The sequence below is a fragment of the Giraffa tippelskirchi genome, chromosome 13 (genome assembly GCF_054371585.1).
Source record: "Giraffa tippelskirchi isolate mGirTip1 chromosome 13, T2T-mGirTip1v1.2.pri, whole genome shotgun sequence".
NCBI lineage: Eukaryota > Metazoa > Chordata > Mammalia > Artiodactyla > Giraffidae > Giraffa > Giraffa tippelskirchi.
The window spans coordinates 77,337,975-77,363,662 of record NC_137287.1 but is presented as its reverse complement, the minus strand read 5'-3'; the positions used below and the strand labels follow the sequence as shown (position 1 = coordinate 77,363,662).

At 37.3% G+C, this 25,688-nt stretch overlaps 1 protein-coding gene and 1 long non-coding RNA gene across 13 annotated transcripts in view; one reads left to right on the top strand and one right to left on the bottom strand.

Moving 5' to 3' along the window:
* The window catches only part of ZEB1 (zinc finger E-box binding homeobox 1), a 192,231-nt gene that overhangs the window by 69,611 nt on the left and 96,932 nt on the right, over positions 1-25,688 (top strand). The gene's annotated exons all lie outside the window — the stretch shown is intronic.
* Positions 1,554-22,131, bottom strand: LOC145531426 (uncharacterized). The gene is made up of 4 exons (XR_014072438.1): positions 22,034-22,131; positions 17,081-17,249; positions 4,787-4,872; positions 1,554-2,034 (listed from the first exon to the last, which is right to left on the bottom strand). It is a non-coding gene; the product is annotated as an uncharacterized LOC145531426 (long non-coding RNA).

Genomic DNA, 25,688 nt, shown 5'->3' with positions numbered 1-25,688 from the left:
ATAATGTTATTTTTTAAATTATTTTCAGAGTATTTTTAAAAAGCAGTTAATTGCCTTAATAAACATTACACTGAGCATTGTTGGGACCTCTTTTGGTTCTGAACTCTGGTTAAATTCTGTGGTTAGACAGTGTACACTTCAAGTTGTGGTTCAGTGATAGAGCATTTTAAGGTCATTCTTTTTATTGTAAGATGCTTTTAAATCAACTATACTCCAATAAAATTCTAAAAATTATAGTAGTGCTTTAGAAATGTTATGTAAGCAAGTTCTATATTAAGGAAACTAATCTTTCTCAGAATAAAGGAAGTATCTTTATCCTTTCTTTTACTGCTTCTGGCCAGTAAAGTCTACCTAACTTTAGATTTAATGAATTTTAATGAATATTAGAATAAAAAGAAATTTGAGGGATGATACACAGAAAGCAATTATTTCTCAAAAGGAATAGAAAAGTAAGGTAACTCAGGATATTACCTATATTTTTAATTTAAACTTCGTTACACTTAAAAGTTTCTAAAATTTGTAGCCTGACGCTTATTATAGAAAATGGCATTGATTTCCCAAAAAGATGACAGCTTTGTTCTTTCCTGTGGGTATTAGCACTCAAGGTAGTTATCACTGGTGCTCTCTATCTTTATAGCCAGTAACCTTTTAAGTGTTTTTTTTCCAGGAAGAACAGTTTGTGAATCAACAGGCTGCCTATATTACTTGCCATGGGTAATTATAACAAATAAGGAGTTATAGTTTTACTTTTCATTCAGCAAATTATTTTGTGTTTAAAATAGGAAAACTTAAATTCTTCTTAGGAACACTTGCAAATATTTATAGTTTTTTTAAGTTGAGGTAGATATTAAATATTCTTTTTGCATGCAAAGAAGCTGAAACAATTGACCTACTCACTCAGTCCACTCAGAGCCTTGGTAGAGCCTTGGTTTTCACAACTGGTTAAAAATAACTAACATTTGAATGTAGATGAGTAAAAGATTATTTACGATCAATTTTAGGATTTTATTACCATAGATTATTATTTAAAATGGAATTTTCAAATAAATTTAATAGCCGTATTAAAAGTGACTGCTCTGTGTGACCACATGCATGGCTTCCTACTTTGCTGTGTATAAACAATTTATCATGTAACTCTTTCTTCCTTTAAGTTCCTGTATCAAAAACTTTTAGCAGTTTCACTGCTTATACTGCAGTTCATAGACTGAAACTTTGCCACAACTACCTGCCATGTTTTTGTATAGGAAATAAATTTATGCAGCCAGCTATCAAATATACAAAGAACTGAGAGAACAGAGAGGTAAATAAAACATGTGCCCGGCCCTCAGAGAATTCACAGTCTCATACAGATGTGTGGGGGCCATGCAGAGGCGAGACAGGGATGGTAACCTCGTCTCAGATCAGGGAAGACTTCCTGGGGAAAACGAAATTTTAACTGAATCTGAGCATCATTAGGAGCTAGTGCAACAAAATGCAGAGGCGGAATAAGCATATTATGAAAGCCATAAAGGGAGAAAGAGTGACCATTTAAGACAAAGACTTACAGAGACTTTGTGGTGAAATGTATTTCAGGTCATTGTTAGGAATTTGGCTTTGGGGCTTCAGCTCAGGGTGGTGGGAGGTCATTGAGCAGCATGTTTTATTTTTTCTAAAACTTTTAACTAAAGCCTCATACACATCCAGAAGAGTGAGCATTTCATAAGTATATAGATTGATGAATTTCACAAACTGAATACATATATGTGACCATCTCCTGGGTGAAGAAACAAAAGTCCCCTCTCACCTTTCCTTCCCGTCAGAGTTCCCTGCCCCAAGGAGACCTCTGGGCCACCTTCTTCATATGTTACAGAAATAGGAGCATCCTGTATAGGCTCATTTCAGGAAAAGAAGCCAGACACAGCATCATAATTTTGAGAGTCATTGTGTAGTTGAGTGTAGTTGCCAGTCATTCTCGCGGCTCTGTAAATCTCTATCACGTGGATGTACCACAAGATTTGGTACATTTGGCGCTTTTCTGAGACTTACGCATCTGCTCTATGAAGGATAGAAAGATGGGAGGTTGTTAGCTGTACAGTCAGTTTAGGTTTTCACTAGTGTGGCGATGATGAGGATGAAGAGAATTGGGTGTGTTAGAGATTTAAGAGTGAGAATTTATTGGGCGTCAGGCTTAGTTAGATGAGCAATCGAAGAATACAGACACCAAGGGTATCTATGGTTTCTGACTTGGGCAGAAATGGATGGTGTTCACTTGATTAAGCCCTAACATTGGAGAGGAATGGATCATTGTTTGTGTTTTAGTGATACAGGGGGATGATTAATTCACTGTCTGACCTGTGTGAGGTACTGTGCCCAGGCCTGCTTTATACAGCTAAGTACCTGTCAGTTGAATGGATGCATGGTTTTACGTTCACTGATAACAGTGTGCTAACAAGGAGCTATCCTGCATAGAGAATGTTGTAAATCTTGTCTTTCTTCACCAGTAATCTCATCAAATACTCTCTCTAAATGTTTGTAGGAGTGATTTTTGTCACATCTTATAGAACTTCCCCTAAAACAGTACTAATTCCATATGCAAGCAGAGTTACACTTTCCTATTAATATATACATGATATGAAAGGCATTGCAGTGCCTTCATACTTTGTGTATGTGTGTGTTAAGACTTTTTAAAACTGAAATCTGGTTGATCTCCAATGTTGTGTTAGTTTCAGGTATATACAAAGTGATTCAGTTATACATACATATATATTCTTTTTGTTAATATTTTCTTCCATTATACATTATTACAAGATATTAAGTAGAGTTCCCTGTTTTATACAATAGGTCCTTGTTCATTATCTGTTTTATATATAGTAGTGTACATATGCTAATCCAAAACTCCTGATTTATCCCTTCCCACCATGTTTCCTCTTCAGTAGCCATAAGTTTGTTTTCTAAATCTGTGAGTCTGTTTCTGTTTTATAAAAACTTAATTTATATAGTTTTTAAAAGTTTAGATTCCACATATGAATGATAGTATATGATATTTGTCTTTCTCTGTCTAACTACTCTCACTTAGTATGACAATCTCTAGGTTCATATTGCTGCAAATGGCATTATTTCATTCATTTTTATGGCTAAGTAGTCTTCCATTGTATATATATACCATACCTTTAACCATTCCTCTGTTGATGGACATTAAGGTTGCTTCCATGTCCTGGCAATTGTAAATAGTGCTGCTGTGGACACTGGGGTGTATGTATCTTATGAAATTAGTGTTTTCTCCAGATATAAACCTAAGTGGGATTGCTGGATCATATGGTAGCTCTATTTTTAGTTTTTTTAAGGAACCTCTATGCTGTTCTCCATAAAGGCTTCCCCAGTTTACATTTCCACCAACAGTGTAGGAAAGTTCCCTTTTCTCCATACCTTCTCCAGCACTTGTTTTTTATAGACTTTCTGATGTTGGCCATTCTAACAGATGTGAGGCGATACCTCATTGTAGTTTTGAAATTTGAATTTCTCTAATAATTAGTGATGTTGGGCATCTTTTCATGTGCCTTTGGACCATTTGTACGTGTACTTTGGAGAATTGTCTGTTTACTTCTTATGCCCGTTTCTGGATTGGGTTGTTTTTTATATTGAGCTATATATGTGCTATTTGTTTTGGAGCTTAAATTGAGTTTCTGCCATTGTAATTTTTTTTTAATTAGCACAATACACACACCTTAAAGTGAATTTGTTTCTGTGAAATGATTAACTTATTTACTTGGCAAATCTTAACATGACAAATGTTCATTAGATTTTGGAAGGGCAAAGGAAAGAAAGATGAGAGTGAGGTAAAACCTACAACCTGAGCACAAGTCGTGGCAGGTGCCACAGGCAGGACACTGGGTGTCAAAGCGTGGATGATAAAACCTGATCTTAATGGTGTAGAATGCCACGGGGTGGGAAGGAACTGTGAGCAAGGAGCTTTGCCTGCTGTACAGTGCTGCCAGGGCTGGGTGTACCCTTGGGAAGTTTTATAGGAAGAACAAGAATCAGTATAGCCCTGACAGTGAGATCACAGACAGACGTGTCCATTTACCCCTGTTACCCATATCAAGATTCAGTGCTACATTTAGATCACAAAATTTGAACTGAAATCAAGGCAGTTTATCATGTTGGTGAAAGAAAAAAAAACCTAAGCAATTATGATCACAATTTTCAGTTAGTAGTTTTACCCAGCTTTGGGCTTTGTTGCATATGAGATGGTACTATTTTAAAAATTAGCACTCCATTTCATTTTATGGTTGTTTTTTAAATTTTTGCCGATAATCGATGTTGACATAGTAAATCAGACCAGTACTTTCAGAAGCCACTGAAGTTAACTAGTTTGTTTAGCATATACTTATGAAATTAATGTTGTGTTTGTAACAGTGTTGTAGCTGGAGGTGATGATGCCAAGAAGTATTTCTGCCTTTACTGCTAGTGCTCTAGTTGGGAAACTCAGAACATACAGAAACAGTGAGCTGATGCAAATTATTATGGGGTTAACTGATTGAATGGTGTTGAAGAAGCAGTGAATCCAGGGGAAAGAAATTATGGGGTTATCAGAAGAAATGATAGGTGTAGTAGAATCCAGTTTGGTGCTTGATGGATAAGAGGATTTGAGTTGCTCAATAAGTCAACAGATATAACAGCCCAGATGATTGATTTTTAGATTATCTGTAAGTATAATTTTACTTTACTTGTCATCAGGTAGTAATTAATTGTTTAGATTTTACTTGTTATCATATGGTAACTATTTAGATTTTATCTGTGAAATTACCTGAAGGGACAAAATGATTATGCTTTTTAAGTTCAGAGGATCTTTTCCTGAGAGCTACGGATCATCTTCAGTGAATCTGGACCTCTCTGAAATGAAAACAGAGGTTTAGATGTGTATCATTTCTGGTGGAAGACTTGTTGACTTTATCAGAGCCTTGAAGGACCTGACAATCCAAAAAAACGTTAATAAAATAGCTCTTGCTCTCCTGACATAAAATATTTTTAATCGAACACCTGACTTCCATCTCCTGCGTCGTTTAATTTTTCCTTCACTACTAGCTCTTTTCCATCAACATACAGATAATGCTGGGGTTTTTTTTTCCCTCCCACCTTAGAAAGATTTCCTGTTCTGATTTTCCCTTCAGTTACTGCCCAGGGTCTTTTCATTTGCAGCTAATCTCTCTGAAAGAGTTGACTGTGCGTTGGGATTTCAGTTTGTGTAGCCCCTGCCACCTCACCAGAATTGTCCTTCTTACTGACCCCGGTGATGGGCTTTTTAGCCCTCAGCTCATATGACCGGCAGCAGTTCTGACTGCTGTCTTTATCTGGCTTCCAGATGCTACACTCAGCTAGTTTCCCTCACCTCTCTGGCTTCTGTTTCAATCTCCTTTGCTGGCTCCTTCTCTCCTCTCTAACCTCTGAACTGGAAATTCTCCAATGTTTTGAATTTGGACCTCTTTTCTGTTCACACTTAAGCCCTTGATGACCTCGCCCAGCCCCATGGCTTTAGATGCCCGTCTGTTTGCTGATGAGCAGAAGTCATTTTCTGTTCTCAGAATGTACTGCAGTAAACCAGACTCCATATCTCCACCACGCCCACTTCCTCCTGAGTCTTCCGTTTCTCAGTAAATAGCAGCTTGGTTCTTTGCTCAGTCTTGGTGCATCCTTGATTCCTAGCTTCTTTCATCCATGTCTGATCCTTCCCCACATCTTTGTCACCATAGTCTCCTGTCTGTACTGTTAAAAATGTCCAGAATCCAATCACAATTCACCATTTCCACTGCTGCATTTCTGATCCAGGTCCCCTTCGCGTCTTGCCTCTGTTACTGAAAAAGCCTATGATAGGTCTTCCTGTTTCTGCCTGTGATTTATGATGGTCTCTTAACTCAGCATGTCGCGTAGTTACGTAAAATCTAAGTCAGAATGTGTCACTACCTTGATTTAAATCCCCCCATTGACTTCTCATCTCAATCAGAATGAAATCTGAAACCTGATAAATCTCCTCCCAGGCTCCTCCTCTTGATCTCTGTTCTTCCTGGACCTTGGCTTCTGTTCTCCACTCTCACTCTGCTCTCCTCATACTGGTTGTTGGCTCTTCTTGGAACATGCAGGCAGGTTCTTGCTTTAGGGGATTTGCACTGTCTCCTCTCTGCCTGCAGATCTCTTTCCCTATTACCTGTGTCACTCATTTCCTCACCAGTTGAGGGTTTGTACTCAAATGTTAACTCAGGCTTTCTTCAGTTACTTGGTCTAACATTGCAAATTTCCCCCACTCCAGCCCCATTCTGCTTCCTCCATTTCTTCTTCTTTGTGAGTACCATTCCCATCTACCATTGCACAGATTTTACTTTTCTGGGTTTTTTTTTTTTTTTTTTTTCTGCCCACTTCCACATAGAATGTAAAGGCAAGGATTTTGTTCACTTTGCTCACTGCTGTATCCTTAGCACATAGAAGCCCAAGGCCTGGTTCATGTTATATGCTCAGTTAATATTTACTGAACAAATGAATGCAGTTTTGGAAGTTGTTTAGTTACTAAGTTGTATCTGACTCTTTGTGACCCTGTGAACTTGAGCACACCAGGCTTCCCTGTCCTTCACCATCTCCTGAGTTTGCTTAAACTCATGTCCATTGAGTCAGTGATGCCATCTAACCATCTCATCCTCTGTCGCCCCCTTCTCCTCCTGCCCTCAATCTATCCCAGCATCAGGGTCTTTTCCAATGAGTTGGCTCTTCACATTAGGTGATCAAAGTAGTGGAGCTTCAGGTTCAGCATCAGTCCTTTCAGTGAATATTCAGGTTGATTTCCTTTAGGATTGACTTGTTTGATCTCCTTGCTCTCTAGGGGACTCTGAAGAGTCTTCTCCAGCACCACAATTCAAAAGTACCAATTCTTTGTGGCACTCAGCCTTCTTTATGGTCCAACTCTCACATCTGTACGTGACTACTGGAAAAACCATAGCTTTGACTATATGGACCTTTATTGGCAAAATGATGTCTCTGCTTTTCATACCCTGTCACAACTTTTGTCATAACTTTTCTTAGGTTTGTCATAGCTTTTCCAAGGAACAAGCATCTTTTAATTTTGTGGCTGCAGTCACCATCCACAGTGGTTTTGGAGCCCAAGAAAATAAAATCTGTCACTGTTTCCATGTTTTCCCATCTATCTGCCGTGAGGTTATGGGATTGAATGCCATGATCTTAGTTTTTTGAATGTTGAGTTTTAAGCCAGCTTTTTCACTCTCTTCTTTCACCCTCATCAAGGGGCTCTTTAGTTCCTTTTGCTTTCTGCCAATAGGCTGGTATCATCTGCATATCTGAGGTTGTTGATATCTCTCCCAGCAATCTTGATTCCAGCTTGTGATTCATGCCTAGCATTTCGCCTGGATGTACTCTGCATATAAGTTAAATAAGCAGGGTGACAATATACAGCCTTAATGTACTCCTTTCCCAGTTTTGAACCAGTCCATTGTTCTATGTCTGGTTCTGACTGTTGCTTCTTGACCTGCATATAAGTTTCTCAGGAGGCAGGTAAGGTGGATGGTATTCCCATCTCTTTAAGAATTTCCCACAGGTTGTAGTGATCCACACAGTCAAAGGCTTTAGTGTAGTCCATGAAGCAGAAGTAGATTTTTCTTTAAATTCTCTTGCTTTTTCTGTGATCCAACAGATGTTACTAATCTTTTAACAGTAGCCCCCACGTTAGAAGTAGTTCAGAGTTTGTGAGGGCCCTTGGATCATTTAATAAACACTCAAACATTTCAGTAAACAACATGGACCTAAAGGTATTAGAAATATGACTGTATATACTGATATAATTATTACATGCAAAACTTGCTTCTTTGAACAAATCCTTGGTTTTGACCATTTACTTGTGAAATTTTGTAAGTATAGAATACTGGAAAAATGTTATTTGAAATTATATATGATCATTATTTGAGAGTGCTACAACATGGATTTTTTTTAAAGACTCTTTTTGTCTTTAAAAGTGTTGGTCATTTAGTAGAATATGAAGAATCTTTTTGTTCTTTAAGCTTTTTAAAACTAATTTAGATTTACAGAAGAGTTATAAAGGTAGTACATACTATATACTCTTCAGGATTCTTAATTTATGTTTTATAAGCTTACAAGCTTCAAAAAGCATAACATGTAGATACTAAACTTACTAATACAGTTTTTGTTAAAATTATTTCTTTTTCAAATAATTTTTAATAACCATCAGAAAACCACCAAATAACTATGATTTTAAATTTTCTGTATTTTCTGTCTTGACTGCATGCATAACATATCAAATTATTGTAGAGATAATGTTCATTTCATTTTGTTTCTAAATTATATCCACTTTTGCATGATTCATTATGGTGTCCCTCATTGTCTTTTTTTAAAATTTATTTATTTTTAACATCATTGTCTTTTTAACTGGTTAATAATAGACCAAATTGCTAATGTTCATTTTGTTTTAAAGGGTTTTGTCATTTTAAAAAAATTTATTGAAGTATGGTTGATTTACAATACTATGTTAATTACTGCTGTATAGCATAGTGACTAAGTTATACATGTATATTCTTTTTCACATTCTCTTCCATTATGGTTTATAACAGGATATTGCATATGAGTTCCCTGTGTTATACAGTAGGACCTTGTGTTTTATCCCTGTTTATACCCATTTTTATCTTCTAATCCCAAGCTCCCAATCCATCCCTCTCCCACCCCCCTCACCTGGACAACCAACAGTCTGTTCTCTATGTACTGATTCTGTTTCTGTTTCATATTGGGTTCATTTGTATCATATTTTAGATTTCACATATAAGTGATACATGATATTTGTCTTCATGACTTACTTAGTATGTGATCTCTAGTTACATTTTCATTCCTGCAAATGGCATTACTTCATTCTTTTTTATAGATGAGTTCGGTTCAGACTCTTTGCGACCCCATGAACCGCAGCATGCCAGGCTTCCCTGTCCATCACCAACTGCCAGAGTCTACACAAACCCATGTCCATTGAGTCAATGATGCCATCCAACCACCTCATCCTCTGTCATCCCCTTCTCCTCCTGCCCTCAATCTTTCCCAGCATCAGGGTCTTTTCAAATGAGTCAGCTCTTTGCATCAGGTGGCCAAAGTATTGGAGTTTCAGCTTCAGCATCAGTCCTTCCAATGAATACCCAGGACTCCTTGCAGTCCAAGGGACTCTCAAGAGCCTTCTCCAACACCACAGTTCAAAAGCATCAATTCTTTGGCGCTCAGCTTTCTCTATAGTCCAACTCACACATCCATACATGACTACTGGAAAAACCATAGCCTTGACTAGACAGACCTTTGTTGACAAAGTAATGTCTCTGCTTTTTAATATGCTGTCTAGGTTGGTCATTACTTTCCTTCCAAGGAGTAAGTGTCTTTTAATTTCACGGCTGCAATCACCATCTGCAGTGATTTTGGAGCCCCAAAATTAAAGTCAGCCACTGTTTCCACTGTTTCCCCATCTATTTGCCATGAAGTGATGGAACCGGATGCCATGATCTTCGTTTTCTGAACGTTGAGCTTTAAGCTTACTTTCTCACTCTCTTCTTTCACTTTGATCAAGAGACTCTTTAGTTTTTTTTCACTTTCTGCCATAAGGGTAGTGTCATCTGCATATCTGAGTTTATTGATATTTCTCCCGGAAATCTTGATTCCAGCTTGTGCTTCCGCCAGCCCAGTGTTTCTCATAATGTACTCTGCATATAAGTTAAATAAGCAGGGTGACAATATACAGCCTTGACGTACTCCTTTCCCAATTTGGAACCAGTCTGTTGTTCCATGTCCAGTTCTAACTGTTGCTTCCTGACCTGCATACAGGTTTCTCAAGAGGCAGGTCAGGTGGTCTGGTATTCCCATCTCTTTCAGAATTTCCCACAGTTTATTGGGATCCACACAGTCAAAGGCTTTGGCATAGTCAATAAAGCAGCAATAGATGTTTTTCTGGAACTCTTGCATTTTCGATGATCCAGCAGATGTTGGCAATTTGATCTCTGGTTCCTCTGCCTTTTCTAAAACCAGCTTGAACATCTGGAAGTTCACTGTTCACATATTGCTGAAGCCTGGCTTGGAGAATTTTGAGCATTACTTTATTAGCGTGTGAGATGAGTGTAATTGTGTGGTAGTTTGAGCATTGTTTGGCATTGCCTTTCTTTGGGATTGGAATGAAAACTGACCTTTTCCAGTCCTGTGGCCACTGCTGAGTTTTCCAAATTTGCTGGCATATTGAGTGCAGCACTTTCACAGCATCATCATTTTAGAATTTGAAATAGCTCAACTGGAATTCCATCACCTCCACTAGCTTTGTTTGTAGTGATGCTTCCTAAGGCCCACTTGACTTCACATTCCAGGTTGTCTGGCTCTAGGTGAGTGATCACACCATCGTGATTATCTGGGTCTTGAAGATCTTTTTTGTACAGTTCTTCTGTGTATTCTTGCCACCTCTTCTTAATATCTTCTGCTTCTGTTAGGTCCATACCATTTCTGTCCTTTATTGAGCCCATCTTTGCAGTAGTATTCTGTTATATATATTTATCACATCTTCATCCATTCATCTGTTAATGGATTTTTAGGTTGTTTCCCTGTCTTCGCTATTGTGAATAGTGCTACTATGAACATTGGGGTGTTATATCATTTTGATTTATAGTTTTATCTGTATATATGCCCAGGAAGGGGATTGATGGATCATATAGTAATTCTAGTCTTTTGCAGTACCTCCATAGTGTTCTCCCTAGTGTTCTCTGTAGTGGCTGCACTAACTTATATTCCCATCAGTAGTGTAAGAGGATTTCCTTTTCTCCACACCCTGTCTAGCATTTATTATTTGTAGACTCTTTAATGATGGCCATTTTGACCAGTGTTAGGTGGTACCTCATGGTAATTTTGATTTGCATTTCTCTGATAATTACTGATGTTAGCATCTTTTCATATGCTTATTGGCTATCTATATGTCTTCTTCGGAGAAATGTCTGTCTTCTGCCCAGTTTTTGTTTAAGCTATTTTGTTGTTGTTGAGTTGTATGAGCTGTTTATATGTTTTGGAAATTAAGCCCTTGTATTTTGTATCATTTCAAATATTTTCTCCCATTCTGTAGATTGTCTGTTTATTTTGTTTATGATATCCTTTGCTGTGCAAAACTTATAAGCTTGATTAGGTCCCATTTGCTTATTTTTGTTTTTATTTCTATTGCCTTGGAGACTGACCTAAGAAATCATTGCTAAAATTGCCTTTTATTGTGTCATGTCTTATGTTTAAGTCTTTCAGCCATTTTGAGTTTATTTTTGTGCACAGTGCGAAGGTTCTAACTTCACTGATTTACATGTGGCTATTCAACTTTCCCAGCACCACTTGCTGAGAAACTGTCTTTTTCCCATGGTGTTAATATATTCTTGTCTTCTTTGTTGAAGATTATTGATTGTAGGTGTGTGGGTTTATTTCTGGGCTCTCCATTCTGTTCCATCGATCCACATGTTTCTTTTTGTGTCAATACCACATTCTTTTGATGACTGTAGCTTTGTAGTATTGTCTGAAGTCTGGGCGTATTATGCCTCCTGCATTGTTCTTTTTCTTCAGGTTCCTTTGGCAATTCTGAGCCTTTTATAGTTCCATATGAATTTTAGGATTATTTGCTCTAGTTCTGTGAAAAATGTCATGGGTAATGTGATAGGGATCACATTAAATCTGTTGATGCTTTGGGTAGTATGGCCATTTTAGTAATTCTTCCAATCCAAGAGCATGGGATATCTTTCCACTTTTTTGAATCCTGATATTCATTACTAATAAACTGTTCTCCTCCTATTAGAGATTGCTATCCAGTGCAGTGGCAGTAAGAATGGAAAAGAAAGTCTAAATATAAGCAATAGGATTTATCTTTCTATAAATACAGGATAAAGAAGGTGTAAGATAATGATTTGTCCAAGATTGCTTCAAAGTATTATCCTTTGTAGTAAGGAGTAGTGATTCTATGAAAAGAACAGAACATCAGGAAGAAAGACTTTCTTTAAGAAAGAAAAAAATTGTTTATTTTTGGCTGTACTGGGTCTTCATGGCTGTGCACGGGCTTTCTCTAAGTTGTGCAGAGTGGGGGCTCCTCTCGAGCTGTCGTGCACTGGCTTCTCATTGCTGTGGCTTCTTGTGTTGCTGAGTCCAGGCTCTAGGGCGCATGGACTCAGAAGCCACAGCACTTGAGTATTTGTGGAATCTTCCTGGACCTGAGATCAAACCTATAACCCCTGCATTGACAGGCAGATTCTTAACCACTAGACCACCAGGGAGATGCCAAGAAGAAGGACTTTCTGAATGGGAGGAGTGGGTCCTCTTGAAATGGTGAATTTTGTTTATGAGGAAGCCTCACCGTGAGCCGCCGCAGCACTGGCCAGTGTCCTGAGAGTTTGATTAATCACATGACACCCTGGACAGCCGTTCACTCCTCCAGCTCTGGCTTTCTCATTTGTGAAGTAAGCGTTGGGCTACTACTGGGTGGTTGCTGAAGCTTCTCCCAATTTTGGAATGATTACTGTGTCTTTGTTTCATGCGAATTCCATTACTGTGTCTTCTCATTGCTTTCTAGTGACCTTTTATTTAAAACTTTGGTTTACAAAAAATGAAGATAAAATGTCCAATCTGGAGTCTGTTGGAGTTGAAACTTTCATTAATATAGAAAAACACTTGACACAGGAAGTGCAAAACTGACACTTCATTTTATCTCTGTCTGCCAGAAGCAGCTTCTTGTAGATTAAAATTTAGAACAGAGAAGATTGGATTTAAGGCCAGACTTTGAGAAAGCATTCTGGAGTTTTCCATAATAGCTACTTTGGGGGTTCTTATTTTTCTTAGCTACTATAAATCCCAATAAATTGCTTGGAAAAAGTAATGCAATACAAATAATAATAATTTCACATAAGTACATACATAAAATATATGTGATAAATACAGTCTGGGGGAAGCAATAATCTATAGATAAAAGAACAGACTTTGGAATTAGTTTGGGTTCAATTATCAGTTTTACTGCTGTGCTAGCTGTGTACCCTTAGGCAAATTGAAAAGAAAAGCTTGATGTTAGTGGGTGATTTAGTTTACATGTAAAATTGGGACAGTAATACTGAGTTTGCAGAGTTGTTATGATTAGAGAGAATGTAAACTACTAAATATTAGTCTGATATTCAGTAAACACTAACCTTTATCATCAACAGTTATAAATGTATACTTAGTTAATACTTTTTCAAAATCTTGCCTGTATTAAATACTTATCCTGTATTCGTATCCTGTAATTTAGGATCGTGTGTGTGTGTGTGTGTGTGTGTGTGTGTGTGTGTGTCAGTGTCAGAGAGAGAGAGTGAGAGAGACTGTGGGGTTTCTAATATTCAACTTTTTGGCAGCTTAAATGATATGGTAAAACAAAAGAATTATTTCTAAAATTCTTATTCTAGAGCTTAAGCATATTAACGTCTCAGGTGGAATAATGTTTATTTTTAAAGAAATGTTTTTTCTCTATAAATACTTGTATTTTTCTGCTCTTATAAAAACATTTGTTAGATTCAGACAGTATTGCATTAAAATTACTAGAAGTACACTTTTCAGGGAGTTTAGGTCGAATAATGTAAAATGTTTTTGTGATGGAAATCAGGAGAGCTAATTTTTTTCTCAAAGGTTATTGATTGTATTTTATAATGTTATAATAATGAGCTGTCATACTAAATACAGGTTTTTTTTTAGTGCTAGAAGAACTGCCTTGAGTACTTAATTGAAGGAAGGCATCCGTGGTTCTCAGTGGCCTCTTTTGGAAACTCTCTTTTGTTCAGGGATCTAAAGAAAGTAGATGTGTTTCATTGACTTCATTTATGCTTGCATGCATGCTAGCTAAGTCGCTCTTTGTGACCCCATGGACTGGAGCCTGCCAGGATCCTCTGTCCATTTGATTCTGCAGGCAAGAATGCTGGAGTGGGTTACCATGCCCGGCTCAAGGGAATCTTCCCAACCCAGGGATCGAACATGTCTCCTGCTTTGGCAGGTGGATTCTTTACCACTAGCGCCACCTGGGAAGCCAACTTAATTTATACTAGTTCTTTATTCAAATACATATGGAAGAAAGAAGAATAGTACAGGAGGAAACAGTGACCATATAGACATAGCATGAATTTCAAAACTAAGAAAACATGGATGAAAATAACTTTTTGTTTTATCAAGAAAGACATTAATCAGAATGGCAAAATCAGTTAAGATGAAAAATTAGAAGGAAATTTTAAAAAGACCGTAATGCTTTAAATATGTATTTTGTAGCAGAAGCAGAAAGATTTGTTTACGTTCCAGAGAAATGACATTTTGAATAATTAAAACATGCAAATATTAGTAATATCAAATGATGTGCTATCAGAAGACCTATTTTATGCAGGAATTGATTCAAACCATCGTAAGATAACTATATGTTCAGATGGGTGCCTTCATGAGGGTCCTTAAGGAACCAGATGTATGGCTTTCTCTCTCCTCTGTTGCACTTTGAACCTGGTCCCAGCTCAGTAGTACTGTGCACTTACAACTTCTCACTTTTCAAGATATATTGCACAGCTGTTACTTAAAGCATTTTTGGTGGCTTTAAAAAATTTTCCTACCTGTTATTGACCAAGGCATTACATTCAATCATCTTTGCTCTCTCTCTCTTACGGATTGATTACATCACTGCTGAAAACAGTAGATTTGATGTATTTGTAAAATTGATTTTTTGTTTCTTCTAAGTTGTACTTCAACTATTCATTTGGATTTGGGAACACTTCATCCATAAAACGTACGTGAAATTTCGACAGTTTTATGTCAAATACTTTATGATCTATTTTGAAGACATATTTGACCACCAGTTCTTATACTTTAGCTGTTTCAGAATCACCGAGAGGACTTGTTTAAACAATAATAGAGTGACCCTTCACCCATCGTTTCTGACTTAGTAGGTCTAGGGTGGCACCCGAGAACTCACAAGAAACTTCTTACAGGTTCTCAGGAGGTGCTAATACTGTTGTTTCAGGGACCATATTTTGAGAACAGCTACACTTAACTAATAACAAGATAGCTATATTTTTCCCCACAAAGAGTTAAAAATTAGTGATGGTTAAAATTATATGCATTAAGGGTAATTTCATGACTCTTTTTTTTTTAACCAGATTTTTACCATGGTGACAAATAATAACCTTGTTCTAGGAAGTTGGAACTAATTTCTTCTGTTATTTAAATGCCAAAATTACTTTTTTGTCAATTAGAGAGGATATTTGTGTAAAGTTAGGATGACTTGCCCTTCTATTTTTTGCCTTTCAAATGGCATTATTTCTCAGACTAATATAAAAAAATATTTTAAAAAGTAATAGTAGCCTAATAATCTACTAAGTGTGACAAAATAGCAGAAGCAGCATGCCATAGAATCTTGCTTACACTACTTCCTGTCAAAGATAACCAGTATTGTGGGTATCAAAGATTGTTTACTAGTATAGTATTTCCATTGCATATTCAGCTTTGCTTTCATGAAATTTACTTAAAAATTTCCAAAAAATACTTTAAAACTAGATACTTCTTAACATTTTTTATGCTTTGCATTAATTAGGAACAGCTCAATAATGCTAATGATACGGTAATGGTAAAACTCACGTTTTTCAAGAAATCATTTTATTTTCTGAAATAACAAAAGTACCTTTTAAAATAGATGGACAGAATATTACAGGCAAATTACTGCTGAAAATCCACAAATTCTTTAAGGGATAAAATATATAACTGTTGACTATGAACAGATGTTCAAGCTGGTTTTAGAAAAGGCAGAGGAACCAGAGATCAAATTGCCAACATCCGCTGGATCATCGAAAATGCAAGAGAATTCCAGAAAAATATCTATTTCTGCTTCATTGACTATGCCAAAGCCTTTGACTGTGTGGATCCCAATAAACTGTGGAAAATTCTGAAAGAGATGGGAATACCAGACCACCTGACCTGCCTCTTGAGAAACCTGTATGCAGGTCAGGAAGCAACAGTTAGAACTGGACATGGAACAACAGACTGGTTCCAAATTGGGAAAGGAGTACGTCAAGGCTGTATATTGTCACCCTGCTTATTTAACTTATATGCAGAGTACATTATGAGAAACACTGGGCTGGCGGAAGCACAAGCTGGAATCAAGATTTCTGGGAGAAATGTCAATAACCTCAGATATGCAGATGAATGCCACCCTTATGGCAGAAAATGAAGAAGAACTAAAGAGCCTCTTGATCAAAGTGAAAGAGGAGGGTGAGAAAGTAAGCTTAAAGCTCAACATTAAGAAAACGAAGATCATGGCATCCGGTCCCATCACTTCATGGGAAATAGATGGGGAAACAGTGGAAACAGTGGCTGACTTTAATTTTGGGGCTCCAAAATCACTGCAGATGGTGATTGCAGCCGTGAAATTAAAAGACACTTACTCCTTGGAAGGAAAGTAATGACCAACCTAGACAGCATATTAAAAAGCAGAGACATTACTTTGTCAACAAAGGTCTATCTAGTCAGGGCTATGGTTTTTCCAATAGTCATGTATGGATGTGAGAGTTGGACTATAGAGAAAGCTGAGTGCCGAAGAATTGATGCTTTTGAGCTGTGGTGTTGGAGAAGACTCTTGAGAGTCCCTTGGACTGCAAGGAGATCCAACCAGTCCATCATAAAGGAGATCAGTCCTGAATGTTCATTGGAAGGACTGATGCTGAAGCTGAAACTCCACTACTTTGGCCACCTGATGGGAAGAGCTGACTCATTTGAAAAGACCCTGATGCTGGGAAAGATTGAGGGCAGGAGGAGAAGGGGATGACAGAGGATGAGATGGTTGGATGGAATCACCGACTCAATGGACATGAGTTTGGGTAAGCTCCAGGAGTTGGTGATGGACAGGGAGGCCTGGCGTGCTGCGGTTCATGGGGTCGCAAGGAATCAGACACAACTGAACGTCTGAACTGAACTGATGAACAGATAGGTCTATATTTAGTACATTTTCCACCTGAGTTATGAAAGATCTGGTATATTATTCTTCTGGACATTTGAAAATAGTAAAACTCACTCTTTCTAAGAGCAGAAATTATATGTTTTAGGTAAATTCATTTTATGATTGTAGTTACTATTGAAGAATGTATCTTAATGCAGTCATTGCCTCTGATTGCTGTGTACGCTTTTCCACAACCATGTTGTTTTTTGCTCTTCTTAAAGTCTGTTTCATTATAGTGATTCTCCTGTTTCAGAAAAGAAAAATGGTTATTATTGGTTAATATTAAATTCAGACTTCTGCTTATCCACCTTTATACATATTCTTACTCGTCTATATAGAGCATTTTTCTGTGCAAGTACTAATTTCCTAAAACCAGTCACCAACTTTGCGGCCTTGAACATATCTTTTAAAATCTTGTTAACTGGTTAATACTCTGGTTAAAAGCAAAGTACATACCTCTACCTAAGAGGTTTACCTTTGTAGGAAAAAAGAGTATATTTGATCAGTTTTAAGTTTACATCTGCTTGCTTTCTTGTATCACTTTGTATAGTTTGTCTAGCAAGTTGGTGGTTTTATGCTTCTCTTGTATCCTGTTTTTATCATATGAAGTGTAGGTTACAATTAAAATCACTCATGGACCATTGGGAGCTGTTGCGTTGAACTTTTCCCTTTGCCCTCCTCCTTTTATTATTTCCATCTGAAGATGGGAGACAGCATCAAAGGGTGAATGTGGTCTCTGTCAGTCACTGTGTGGCAGCTGTGAGAGGTGAGGGCAGAGGGGCTGACTTGAGAGAAGTCTCAGCAGTGGACTGGGCGAGGGGATGAAGCGAGGTTAAGGTCGCAGAAGGAAGAGAGCAGTCACACAGGACCCAGCATGCTGAGGGGCCCTGTGTTTAGCAGAATGCTCTGCTGTCGTCGTCTTTACATTCTTAATAATTCGCATACAGAGGTCCCTGCATTTTCACTGTGCACAGCATCTCCCAAATTATGTAGCTGATCCTGCCGTAGAAAATAACAAGAGGGGAAAAGTAGAGATTTCTTCTGCCTCCTTGGTTCTTCATTCGTTTTCCCAGAATGGGAATGATTTTTAAAAAGATAACTTACAGACATTGAAGAGTTGTGGAAACTTGGCCTAATTTGAAAGTGTGTGCATGTGTGTGCACATGTGTACTTTAGCCATTTTAACAAAAAATTGGATGGAGGGAGATAGGAGCTTATCAAAATGATTTTATAAAAGTATTAAAGATGGTTTGATTCCAACTGAGACTTTACCAATTAAATATGTAATATACCCAGTTTGAGAAGTGCAAACAATTGGAAACACAGAATTTCATTCAGAATTAACCTATTGCACACTTATACAACCCATAATAGTCTTCCTTCACCAGTCAAGCCCGATACTTTGTACTCAATGTAGTACTTTTTGTTCAGTCGCTCAGTCATGTCTGACTCTTTGTGACTCCATGGACTGCAGCACACCAGGCTTCCCCGTCCTTCACCATTTCCTGGAGCTTGCTTAAACTCATATCCATTTAGTCAGTGATGCTATCCAACCATCTCATCTTCTGTTGTCCCCCTTTCCTCCTGCTTTCAATCTTTCCCAGCATCCAGGTCTTTTCTAGTGAATCAGTTCTTCACATCAGGTGGCCAAAGTATTGGCGCTTCAGCTTCAGCATCAGTCCTTCCAATGAATATTCAGGTTGATTTCCTTTAGGATTGACTGGTTTAATCTCCTTGCAGTCCAAGAGTATCTCAAGAGTCTTCTCCAACACCACAGTTCAATAGCATCAATTCTTCAGCACTCAGCTTTCTTTATGGTCCAGCTCTCACATCCATAGATGACTACTGGAAACGCTATAGTTTTGACTAGATGGACCTTTGTCAGCAAAGTAATGTCTCTGCTTCTTAATATGCTATCTAGGTTAGTCATAGCTTTTCTTCGAAAGAGCAAGCGTCTTTTAATTTCATGGCTGCAGTCACCATCTGCAGTGATTTTGGAGCCCAAGAAAATTACTTGGTAATTTTTTCCTTTGAATATTCTTGTTATTCTAACATGGTGATGGTTTCTTGCCTTTATGGTGCTGGTAAAGTTTATTTTAAAAGATTTGTATGGCAAAAACCACTACAATATTGTAATTAATCACCAACTAAAATAAATAAAAAGATTTTGGAAATTAAAATTTAGAAATGCAAAATCCCAAACATTATGGCTTCTAGGGAGCCCTGTCAGTCTTTCTCCCTAGTACTTGTGTATTTGAGATGGAACAAACTGCTTTGTATCACACCTGCACTCATTTTCCAGATCTCTTCTTTGTTCAGGTTTGCTGATTTCATTTAACTGCATAACCGAGCTAAAACAAAATCAAGCTTTTGTACATTCTTTCACTTGAGCATTCTGTTCTAATAAGCTACAGAGTAATGGATGAGGGAGGGGACTGCCTAAGTTCATAAGGATCAATGCAAACTTAAGTGAACCATGTAAGATTTTCTGAAATTTGAATTTCACTTCACAGATCTAAGTCAGGATTCATTATATTTAAAACCATTCGGCATAGCAGAAGATCGTACTTTCTTTTAGGAGCAAAACTGTGAAAAAGATATGAATGGAGAGGAATAACTGACAACACTGTTATTTCTCTGCAGATTTAGTAAAATATGTGCCCACTTTTATGAAGTGTCTAATTAAGAACTAACTTCTTAAAACTAGAGAAGGCAAGAATTACCAAAATTCTCATTATAAGATGATTACGCTTGTGGAATTTTTATTTTAAAATTGATAAAATACATTTCTTTAAAATTCTTTCTTATATAACGTTAAGGATTCATTGGCTCTATTTTAGATCTCCTTGGCTTTAGTTTAAAATGTAGTAGTCTATAGAAAAGTCCTTCCTGGTTTTGGAAACTAGCCCGAAATAGCTGTCAGGAAGCATCAGGATGAAGTTTTAAGCAGAGGTACTGCCCTCCACCAAGTGAAGGTGTTGAGACTCTTCTACATCCTGGAAGTATAACTAAGAGGGAGAAACCAACTAAAGTCAGCTAATTGCCCTAAGTTTTTCCCACTGCAGGAGATTTTTAAAGAGTCATATAGTTAATAATTTTTAAAGTTACAGAGTCTTAATTATAGAGAAGTATTGTTTCACTTATTTTTATCCAGAATTGCAAGATTATATATTTAGATTATGTAGAAAATAAATTATATCAGAAGCATTAGTTTTACATGACATTGTACATGGTAATAACTGTAAAAATGAAGTTAAATATACGTCGGCCAATCATAAGTCTAAAACACAGACAATGTCAACATAGAAGATACACAACCTATAGAAGATACACAAGCAACTAAACCCCTGGCATCAGTCAAAAGAATATAGTGGCTGACTAGTAAGTGCATTTTGGGCTTCATAGGTAATAGACTCTTTTATCTGCTCAAGTGGTCTAGAAAAAATTGCCTCTATTGCTTTAGCCTAGAAAAACTTTACATAGGAGGTGAAATTGTAGATGTATAGAGATTGGAGAAGGTGGTTTTAACAAGTTGCAGTGAGAAAGGACAGGAATTGTTATTACAGGTGTAGAGGGCAGAAAGCACTGGCTTGAGGAATTGGAGGCCTTGGACTGTGCTGCTATAGAAAGAAAATGCAAAACTATTGGGACAAACAAATAACGGCTGAGGAGGAAGCTGATGCAGAAGCAGGCTGGTAGGCTCAGTGCCAGAATTGCTGACTAACAGACACCTCCATGGACCTTCCTTCAGGATGGAGAATGTGAGAGAGACAAAATACAAGTCTCTAATTAAGGCTACCTGTAACATTTTTTATTGCTGTTAAGAATACCGAGATGGTTTATATCTTTAAAATGAGATTCGTTTAAAGTTTAACTTTATAGATTGAACATCTTTATAATTTTATAGCAATTAAACTTGATATTCATAAACGTGAACAGGTGAAACATCTTGGCCTCTGTGCCAGTCCATGTTTCCAGCTGCCACTGCAGCAGCTCCATTGGTTTCTAGCTCTGCATCAAAGCCTTGTTCATTGCCCCAGGCTCCTCTCCTGACCCCTCCTGGAATTCCTTTTCCTCTTATTGGTGTATCCAAGGACTAGTAAGTTGGGAGTCATTTTTTATTTTCTCTTTTTCCTTTACCTTTTTTGGTCCTAGGTATAATTTCTGCAAGTGACTTAATCTCTCTGTGCCTTGGTTTTTTGATATGTCATCTGGAGATAAAACCTTATTGCCACTTTCAGAATTCAATGAACTAGTATTTGAAAGCACCCAGCCTAGTGTATGGCACACAATCATTGACCTTCAGTTGGAAAATGTTGTGTGTTTTTCCTCTTTTACCAACTAGTAATCATAACTCTACTGAAAAGGTGACAATTTAGAGAAAAAAATGACGGAATTGCGTTTGCCAAAGTTTTGGTTTGTATTTATACAGTGGATTTGTGTATAAATTTGTCCTCATTAGATAGATTATCATGTGTGTTCTCTTGACCTTGTTTTAAAAGATTAGTTATAGCATAACAAAAATAGCATCACCATCCGACAGTGGACCCATAAAATCATAATTATCTTAAAATTAGTTTGAAAGTTACAGAGAGGGTTGTTACATGAGACAGGGTATACTTAGTTCTAATTTTAGTTATGAGATTATTTGCTTCTCAAACTGAGGCAGCATCTCTAATTCCATATCCCTGTCAATGACTCAGTGATTTTCAGAGGTTGTGAATGAACGTTTGCGCATCCTTACCTGTGATGTAGACTATCTGAATCCTGAGATCCCTGGCATCTGTGGCAGCATATTGGACTTCATAACCTTAGTACCAACCCTTTACCTATCACAACTGCCTTCTTTCTGTCTTTCAAGATCCCTCAGCAAAGAAAAATTCAGTCCTCACTTGGTTATAAATAGCAGCAGCATTGTCAACTAGACTTTTTGATATATTAATGGAGCACACATCTAAAGAATTATAAAAGTCTTGTTCATACTTTATAAAGGTTAACCATTGATGAAAGGGTGGAATTGAAACTTACCATGAGTGGATCAACTTTATTCAAATAAGATTATTGAGAAACAGGAATCACAGGTTTTACCCAATATAGTTTTATAAATTCTATATTGTTTGTCATTCGGAATTGTCATTCAGAATCATTTGACTGTTCCTTTACCTGCCTCCAGCATCGTTATGATGAACTTTGACCTGGTCAGCAATCCTGATGGTGAAATCCAGTTCCCTTAAGTCTCCCCTTAGAATACAAAGTCTGTGTCTCCAATATAATTAGCTTTTCAAATATGTATGGCTGAGTCCCTTCACTGTTCACTTAAAACTACCACAACATTGTTAATCGGCTATACTCCAATACAAAATAAAACGTTTAAAAGAGAGAATGTGATTTCTGTGAAAAGACAGCATAGTCCTATAGATTTGTTTTACCTTGCTCATTTAATTCTAGAAACTTAAATATTAAAAAAGTTCTTAATAACCACTGGGGTGATACATGTGTATAAAAAATCACATTTCTGAGAAGTAGTGCTAGAACTATTTAACCCATGTATATTATATAAATTAGGCAAGGATACTTGAATCATCCTGGCTACTGCTGTCATAACTAGTACTAGTACAGCTACTACTAAGAGTGCAGAGAAAGGTCTCTTCTTTTCATAGGGTTGGGGTCAAAGCCATTATGGGTGGCAGGATCACATCTGCTTTAAAGTCTTTTTGGTTGTCTTAAAGTGAAGACAACAATTTTTTCTTGTTTATTTATTTTTGGCTGTGCTGAGTCTTTGTTGCTGTGCGGGCACTCTCTGGTTGTCACAAGCAGGGGCTCCTCTCTGGTTGTGGTGTGCAGGCTTATTGTGGTGACTTTTCTTGTCATGGAGCACGGGTTCCAGGGCACACAAGTTTCAGTAGTTGCAGCTCGCCAGCTCAGTAGTTGTAGTTCATGGGCTTAGTTGCCCTGTGACATGTGGAATCTTCCTAAACCAGGGATCAAATCCATGTCCTTTGCCTTGGCAGGAGGATTTTTAACCACTGACCATCAGGGAAATCCAGAAAAGTGAAGCTTTTATTTGAATGTAAACCAGTATTTGAGATATTTGTTCCCTTTTTGGCCTTCTCAAAGATGATTTAGAATTACTAACATTGATTGGTTATTTTGTTCCATAACCTTTTGTGGATGATTATCCACAAAAGTATTAATTTCTCAAAAGTATTCACAAAAGTATTAATTTCTCTTCAGTTGTGAACAATAACAAAAAAGTTATCTAGAATTACCCAGTGTTTTAAGAACTACCCAAGTTGACACTCAAAAATTTTAAGATGGCTTCAGAATGTGAGATACCTAATTGATAGGCAAGGCTGGAATTATTTGTAATAATCTTAGATATAAATGCTAATGTCTTACTACTTCACTTTTTTATTGCTGGTATAAAAATGTGTTGAAAGGTTTGAAATTATTTCCTCTGTTATCATTTGTGTCCTATTGTAGAAGTTTGATTATCTGAAGATGGATTTCTTCCCCCAGATTTTAAATATGGGATACTGTTTACTACTAACACATAGTTCTAAAGACTATCTGGACTAGATATTTTTGTTCTTTTTGATTGGTTACAACTTAATATTTCACATATTTGGAAAAGAAGAAAGATAACTTAATTTTAGTTATACTTATCAGTAGACTCTTAATCTTTTCCTCTGTTGTGATGTAGATTTCTAAGCAAAAATTGGAATAATTAAATACGCTGAGCTCTCCCATTATTTTATTTTACTACTTTAATACAAAAGAAGACACTTTCTGCTGCCACGTAAGCCTAGCTACTAGATTCTATCACCAAGCATCGTCATTCCAGCTCCTGGTGCAAACTTCAGTTTTCATTGCCATACATGTACCAGTGGTCAGTCCTCACAGCTGTGAATACACTCTGCTGCCCGACCCCTGCACAAGTGCTCACAGCCGGCCACCAACACTACACACACTCACTCTTGACTTTGTCTGGCCCCTGCCACCATTCTGGCTCCCACTACTGAGTGTGTATCTATGGATAACTCCTACAGCAGAACAACTGCACACAGCTGGGCTTGGCCCCTGCTGCCACATGCATGCCTACAGCCAGCCCCCACTGCTGTAGCCGGCCTGCTGAACCCTTACATTCATAGCCAGCCCTAACTCCTGCCTTCCCAGGGACACTAACTACTGGATCTGGAGTTATTGTTGAGGACCCCACCAGCCCTCATAGCCACTGCTTGACCTCAGCTGCTGCACCACTGGGTCTCTCCCCCAAACCTGGAATTGCCATCCACTCCTACACTCAATGGAAGCTTCTTTATCAGAACTGGAAAAGGTGACTTGCTTCTTCAGATGCACAGACACCAGTGCAAGGAAACAAGAAACATCGAAAGCCAAGGAAATATGATACCACCAAAATAACTCAATAAACTTTCAATAACCTACCCCTAAAGAAATGGAGAGCCACAAAATGCCTAAAAAAAGGCAAAATAATTGTCCTAAAGAAGCTCAGTGAGCTACAAGAGAACATAGACAAACAGTAGTAGAAAATTAGGGGGAAAAAAAAAAAACCACAAGAACAAAATGAGATGTTCCAACAAAGAGACAGAAAAAATAAAAAAACCAAATAAATCCTAGAGCTGAAGCATAAAATGCCTGAGCTGAAAAATGGAGTTCAGAGCTCCAACATCAGACTTGATAAAGCATAAGAGAGAATCTGTGAACTCAGAGATAGGTGATTTGAGATTATCCAGCTGGAGCTAAAAAAAGAAAAAGAGAAAAGAAAAAAAGAATGAAAAAATCCTACAGGATTTATGGGACATTGTTAAAGGAACCAATAGGCTAATTACAGAACCCTCTGATGGAGAAGAGAGAAAGGGGCAAAGAGTTTATTTAAAGAAATAATAACTGAAAATTTTCCAAATTTGGGGAGGGAAATAGATATCCAGACTTAGGAAGCAATAGGACTCCAAAAGATTGAACATAAAGAGGTCTACAGCAAGAAACCTTACAGTTAAACTGTCAAAAGTTAAAGGCAAAGAGAGAATTTTGAAAGTAGAAAGAGAAAAGTGACTCATCACATACAAGGGAACCCCCTTACTCCCCAGAAGACTGTCAGTGGATTTCTTAAGAAAACTTGCAGACCAGGAGAGAGTGGGATGATACATTTCAGAACATCCAAAGGAAAGAAAACCTTCCAACTAAGAATACTGTACCCTGTGAGGTATCCTTTAAAATGAAGAGAGAGTCTCCCAGATAAACAAAAACAGGGAAGTTTAACACCACTAGACCTGCCTTACAAGAAGTTCTTAAGAATTCTTCAAATGAAATCAAAACATGCAAAACAGCAACATGAAAATATAAGAAAGTATAGATCTCACTGGTAAAGGTAAATATATAGACAAGTATAGCATAATATAACAGTGTAATGATTGTGTACAAATTACCTATAACATAAAACTCAGAAAACAAAAGTATTAATTATACCCACAAAAACTGAATAACAGATTCACAATATAAAAAGTAAATTCTGACCAAAAACTAGAGTTTTTGTATACAATTTAACATACATTATCAAATTAAGATAGGTGGTTATAAATATAAGAAAACTTATATGAGCTTCATGGTAACCACAAAGAGAAAACTTCTAGTAGATAAATAAATGATAAAGAGAAAGGAGTCA